The sequence below is a fragment of the Phyllostomus hastatus genome, unplaced genomic scaffold, assembly GCF_019186645.2.
Source record: "Phyllostomus hastatus isolate PE091 unplaced genomic scaffold, TTU_PhHast_1.1 phas_scaffold_21, whole genome shotgun sequence".
NCBI lineage: Eukaryota > Metazoa > Chordata > Mammalia > Chiroptera > Phyllostomidae > Phyllostomus > Phyllostomus hastatus.
Window position 1 is genome coordinate 34,528,232 of NW_025334017.1, and position 7,055 is coordinate 34,535,286.

Below are 7,055 nucleotides of genomic sequence, written 5' to 3' on the forward strand. Positions count from 1 at the left end.
GGTACCAAGGCATTTACAAGCCGCAGTACCTTGGGCAAATTTCTCAAGGTCCCTGAGCTCTGCTTCCCACCTACAAAATGAAGAAAATTATACTACTGACCTCATGGGGGTTGTTGTGAGAACTGACAAGAGTAATGAGTGAAAAACTTTTACTTCAATAGCCAACACAGAGTACCACACCCCCAAATTATCTATATTTATCACTCTCTACTTTTACAATAGTTTAAAAAAACTGCTACATTAAGCCCTGGCTGGCATAGCTCAGTGGACTGAGCACCGGCTTCGAACCAAAGTGTCGCAGATTCGATTCCCAGTCAGGGTACATGCCTGGGTTGCAGGCCATGACCCCCAGCAACCGCACATTGATGTTTCTCTCTTTCTCCCTCCCTTCCCTCTCTAAAAATAAATAAATAAAATCTTTTAAAAAACTGCTACATTTATTAAACACGTACTATTGTACATTCTGGGCACGGGGGAAAGGCACGGGTTTTCACAATGAAGCCATAGTTGGTTTAGTGGGTTATTATTTTACCTATCTACCACCTTGACGCTGATACTCATGAAGCTTATAGGGGTCACACATGTTGTCCAGGGTCACGTAACCAGTAACTAGATTGACTGTCATTTGAGCCCAGCTGACGATGCAGCAGCCCTGTCACCGTCTCCACGGATGTACATACACAACTACGTGCTATAGCAGGTTATAAATTCCACTGCAGGCAAGGATTTCATCTGATTTATCCGTGTATCCCCCAAAGCATCTAGCTTAATGCCTTATAGGCCAGCGATGGGTAAATATTTTGTTACACGATCGAACACGAAGTGAGGAACCCCAGAGTCAAATTTCATCAGCGTCATCACTGTGTCCTAGCACTGGGTCTGCAGAAGTTGCTCACCCGCATGTTAAACAGAGGGAATCTTTTCCAGGTGTAAGCAGCATCCACCCTGACATAGACATTGAAAAGAGCAGTGTTCACCTAACAGAAATGTCGTGTAATCAGGTCCTTTGTAGAACCAGGTCCGTCTACTTCCTTGGCTGGGTTCCTCAAAACAGGTGGTATCTAAAAAGTTTGCACTTATTTCATGCCAGCAGCATGGTGACACAATTCATTAGTGCCCTCTGTACCTCTGAAATTTTTAACAGCATCTGTGATGGGCGCAGCAGTCTTCCTCAGAAAACACCACCAGCAAGCAGCCCTTGCGCGGAGCGATGCATTGAGAATGTGTGGAGCTGCAGACACGAAAGCAGAGCAGCGAGGCCACGGCCAGCTCTGGGGAGGAAAGGCCTCACTCACGTGGGAAAGCCTGAGAGCTCCCGGGATCACACGCGCGCTGGAGCAGCAGATCTCCCAGTCCAGGCGGTGGGCCATCGGCGCCTGTATCACCTGGGACCCTCACTGCGATGGGAATGCTCAGGCCTCAGCCAGACAGACCTGCAGAATCAGAGGCTCTGATGGGGGGCTCAACAGTCTGTGTCTTAACGCGTCCTCACGGTGACGAATGCCCACTCCAGTTTGCGAGCCGCTGCTCTAGAGCACAGGCCTTCCCAGCACAGGCCATTATTGCTCCTGCATGCGTTCTGAGGTGCATAATGTTTCCAGGATTGCACAGCTCATTGGTGAAGACCAGCGCATCTGTCTCCTGGCTCCCAGGAAGGAGGGCTGGGAGACGTGCGGGCAGATGCAGAGGAACGTTCTGTCCCTGGAGCCAGAGTCCCATTTATATCCAAAGACTGTGAAACCATTTAGCAGTTGTTCCTGGGTGAAGACTACAAGGATCGGCTGTGACAGCCATTAAATCAGTGGTTGGAGGCGCTGAAGTAAACAGAGTTGAGTGTTTTTACGTAGGACATTTAATATGACCATATGCAATATTAATCTTCCAGAGGATAATCGAGTATGCAGCAAATTCCAAAATATGTTGACCACAAATTTTGTGTTAGGTTATTAAAGAAAGTAGAGGGTGGTGGTGATCTACAGCATGTCAAAATAGTAAACAATTTGTAATATAACTGATTGATTTATTTTTTGAATACCAATCAAATCAGTCTTGAAGGTACTTGAATTGTAGTCGACAGGTTCCTAAATGTTCCCTGGTTTTCAGAGATCTATAAACCCACGAAATTATAAGCAACATTTTATGAGTGTGTGCAAATGGGGTATTTTTCTGGACGGTTTCCAGAGATTTTTATTAAATTTTCTAAGAGATCTATGGCATGCTCCATCACTACTAGGCTGGCTTCACGAAGACACAGCCAGTAAAATCTGAGCTCTTCCTCTAGCTGAGATTCTCTCTGTGGCTCACTTACGCCGCTGAAACATCTCCTGGTTACTAACTCTTCTTCCCTCCCAGTCTTTCCAGTCCACGTTCTAGCTTTTCAAACTGCAAACCGATTCGCATTCACGGTTCAATACCACTGCCAACCAATTCAAGCACGAACGCTTCAGACCTCCACGCTCCGGCTCCACTCCCCTCATCTCCCCCACCACCCGCTCACGTGTCCCAAGGTCAGACACACACCTCGTCTTCCCCCAAGGCTCGCTCACCTTCATCCCGCAACGTGTGCAACTACCAGCTGCTATTTCCCTCTTAGATGGTCTTCATGCCCCTCTCGAAAGCCTGCTCCCCCACCAAGTCCTCTGGATCCCTGAACACTCACTATCTTCTCCCCCACCCTCATAATGTCTCCAAGGCAAGTGTGTGTCCATGTCTTATGATACTAATCATACATGTGTGTATGTCTATGTGTGCATATAGAAAGAGTAACTACTGGCGTGTTTATCACCCCTCCTGTGCTGGAGCACAGAAACTGTCATCACTCTTGTTTTTCATGTGTCACTGCGTCCTTTTGCTGGGTCCCCCTATTCAGGACTGTCACCAGGAAAGCAATATGGACCAATCCTATGTTTTATCTTGAAATGATGAGATTTTGTTTAAAAAAACACAAATTCTTATCCATTTAAAAACCAAAGACCTGCAGCCTTTTGTGGGCTTCTGTGCCTACTGCAACAGGCTGCCTTTGACAAGGGCTGGGTTGGCAAAGCACCAGGAATGCCGTGGGTCCAGGAGCGCCCACCCACCCAGTGCGGGCCAGCGGCAACTGCTATGCTAGCATATTTCTGAGACGAAAGAATACAATTAAGGCAGATCAATAAAAGAACAAAGATTTCCTTTCTCTGTGTTCATCTTTTCCTTGTGTTGAAGAACCATCATATATATTTTTTTCCAAAAGCCATGAATCAACAATAATTTTTGCTTTAATACATGAATCGATCTCCAGTATTCATCATCCCTCTCTCTTCTCCTTCAGTAGAAAGCTTTTATTTGAAATGAAGGACAGAAGATAAAAATAAGACATTGTGGAGGTAGGACACAAGAGGCCAAAAGGACTTACTGTGTCATTAGAAAATTCTGGAATACAAAATTCTAGCCAAAGTTGGAATTGCCCAAGAAGAAGCACAGAGGATTAGAATCCTATTTATAAACTTTCTAGGATGATTCTCTTCGTAGAGAGTGACAGCAAATGTGATATTTTTTCTGAAGAAAGACACAGGCCCCCTCCACACAAGGAGACATCAGCCCGGGGCCCTGAGCCAGCTGCTTCACCAGAGACACAGTGAGAGCCACAGTCGGGTGTGGGTGAGAACGGAGTCGTGGGCAGCCAGGACCACGGGAACAGCACGGAAGGAGCTCGGAGTCAGCTCTGTGTGTGTTAGGGGCAAGAAGGTTCCAAAACTGTGAGGCTGAAATCCTCTGGGGGTCTAGGGTCCCCTTCTGATTCATTCCAATCAGGAAAAGAAAGAATTTTAAATAAACCCATTGGCTCTGGGTCTACTGACACAACCAAAACGTTTTTTCAGTAAAACTTGGCACAGAATCCTGAGTTTCTGAAAAAAACATCTACCAGCCCCATCAATGTGTACACATATCAGAAACAATCTGGGTTAACTATTTCCCTTTTCTGCCCTTCCCTTCTCTCCTTGGCTAGTGCCTGACACCAAGTGGCAGAGACCAATGGACAAACGCAAACAGAATGACGGCCAAGCAGAGGAGTATTTATGCTTCGGCATCCCGGCGATCATTCCAGAGTCCAAGGATTTACTCCTCTTTTTCTCAACACATGTTATTTCTCCCTGAGATACGTTTTCCCCAACAGACTCAGCTTATGTACGAGTAAAAAGAGCAATCTACCAAGGACAACCTAAGGGGGTCCTAATCTCCTCTCCAAATCTTCTGTCCAGCTCGGGGCAAGACTCTCCCCTCCCCGCCTGCCTCGGTTATTCTCTCTGTAAAACGGGAATGAATCTTGCATTGCTCATTCAGTCGGCTAAGTCCTATGATGCTGTAATTCAATAAGAGTTAAATGACTCTAAAAATCTGCATCATAGCCTTCAAAAGCACCTTGGGCATTGAGGAGGAATCCAGCATTTGAATTAAAATAAGTCTGATCCCTCCAAGAAATTCTTAACGGGAGAGCCACCGAGGAGCTCCCGGGGTATTTACTACTGATCAGAGGACAGGGATGTAGGAGATGATTTGCTTCTTTTCAATTTCCATGTGAGGGATTTATTTTATGGCTTCTCAGGTCTCTTTCACTGTTGAAACTCCACAAAATAAATGAGTAATAAATAAAACAAAAATCTTCTGTTGCTTAAGCCTGGGTTACTGTTCCCTCCACCTTCTTATTTCCTAACAAAACAGTGTTGCTCTCATAGTAAACCCCCCTCGGACTCTGTGCTGATTACAGATCCAGATGCACCGGTTTCCTCTTCTGACACACACCTGTGTGGGCAGCCGCGCTCACCACCAGGGCCTCCCCGTGTGCTGTGCACCACCCAGAATGCTGGAGAACTTCACATTCAAAGACTGACACTTGTACAAGACCTACATGAAACATACACCTAATTTGAACTTACCTATCTAATAATCTGATCTAGAATCTCTTTCTGTTACTGTGCCAGAAGTGTGCCTACTTTTCTGTTTTAGGAGCTGCTATAAAAGTTGTAATATTGCAAAAATTGCATTTTATTATAATTTTATAAGAATATAGAATATATGTTCTACACTACAAGATGGCAGACTCAGTGACATACATGGGCACCCCCCCCCAAAAAAAACCCAGAATTATCTTCTGGAGGGCAGGCCCCTTATAGTGCAGGCTTCCCCCACTGGGTAAATGCTCTAGGAACCGATCTGTAGCAGCATACCAACTGGCGTTGTTGTGAGAGGCTGCATTCAGCTTCAGTAAATTTTTCTGAAGACTCTTTCAATGCATTTGCCCATTTCATGATGGGTAATTTCTGAGTGCGCCTGCCCAGCCCACACTGAATGTTCAGTTTTTGATAAAAAATGGCTTGACCCATGTGCCCCACCCTCCCTGTTCAACCGAACTTACCCTGAGCACTTTTTTGTTTTGTTTCCCCAGATGAAAAAAGTCCTCAAGGGAACCATTTTGCTGATGTGGAAGAGGTAAAACAAGAAACAGTAGAGGCACTGAAAGGCATCCAAATCGATGAGTTCAAAAACTGTTTTGAGCAATGGAAAAAAGCCTCGACAGGTGTATTGCACCAAATGAAAAGTACTTTGAAGGTGACTGAAATTTAAACATGTAAGAAAAAATGCACAATTTTTTACTAAGTAAGTTCCAGGGTTTTTTTGGATCCTGCCTCACAGAGTAATGCCTCATTTATGTAGGAGGGCTGGGTAATGAGGTAGGTAGTCCACTGTGATTTGTTCTGATACCTGAAGCCTATTCCCTTCATGTGCCAAAATATTTTTATTTGAACTAATTTGATGGAAAGATTTCTCAAGCATATTACATAATTTCCAGGTTAATTTTATACACACACACAAGCTATTAACATATTTTTTATCCTCCCCCAAAGACATGCTTATTGGTTTTTAGAGAAAGGAGAAGGGAGGAAGAGAGAGAAGGAGAGAAACATCAGTTGGTTGCCTTTTGTACATGCCTGAACCCACAACCTAAGCATGTGCCCTGCCTGGGAATTGAACCTGTGACTAGAATCAAACCCAAGATCCTTCAACTTGCAGGACAATGCCCAACCAACTGAACCATACTGGCCAGGGCAAGCAGTAACACATCTTTAATGATAAAATCAGCACAGGGCTTTCAGCCATTGCTGTTGCTCATTCCTTTGCTAATTGTTCTCAGCGGCTTCTCCTTTCAGAGTCAGGTATATGAAAGTCTTTCTATTTCTTTTCTGACTGTTAGTTGCCCTTTTATCAGTTATCAACACTCTTGTTCCATGCACTTTTTATTCCTTTAAGCTCCTGTTTTTACTTTGTAGGAAGCTCAATAACAAAGCCCTTGTAGGAGTCACTTCAATTTTTGCATACAGGCTCAAAGAGACGTGCCATCAGGAATCTGTAAGAATGAATGAGTGTCCCTGTACAGAGGAGCCAAGGATGCTCCAGGTGCCTGGTTCTTCACCGGGACCCACAGTGCGTTGCCTGAGAGCCTTCCACAAGAGCAAGAGCAAGTGCCCTTACTCTGCCTCATATTTTTATCTCATTATTTCACCCTGAGGAAGTGCCCTTGACCAGATTATAAAGTGACGGCAGAAAACATATTTATCGTCCATCTGATTGGCACACTACTTACTATCATGCTGAGTACGTAAGTTCTCACGTGATTTGACCATGCTGTGCCTTCCTTCAGAAACCCGAAGAAATCTACATTTAAAGGTTAATGCAATAGGATATTTAAAATTTCTGTCATTTGGCATTATTTGCAGCAATCGTTCCCTGCAATAGAGTGGACTGACTTGCCCTGGGCATTGCTGTAAATAAATATAAAGATTTCTCATTTAATTTGTGACACTGTAATTGGAAGCCAACCTCCATCTTAGTTACTCTCTTTTCTTGATTCAAATGCATTCATAGAGAATCATTCTCTGGCCTGTGTAATTATGAGCGAAATTTCCAGCCCGGTGCCGAAGCTCATCTGGAGCCTTTGTCACACCTTGCACGCCCAGTAACTCAATAACGCTTCTTCAGCTGTGCCTAAGTCAAACTTTTTTGGCTGTCAAAAGATC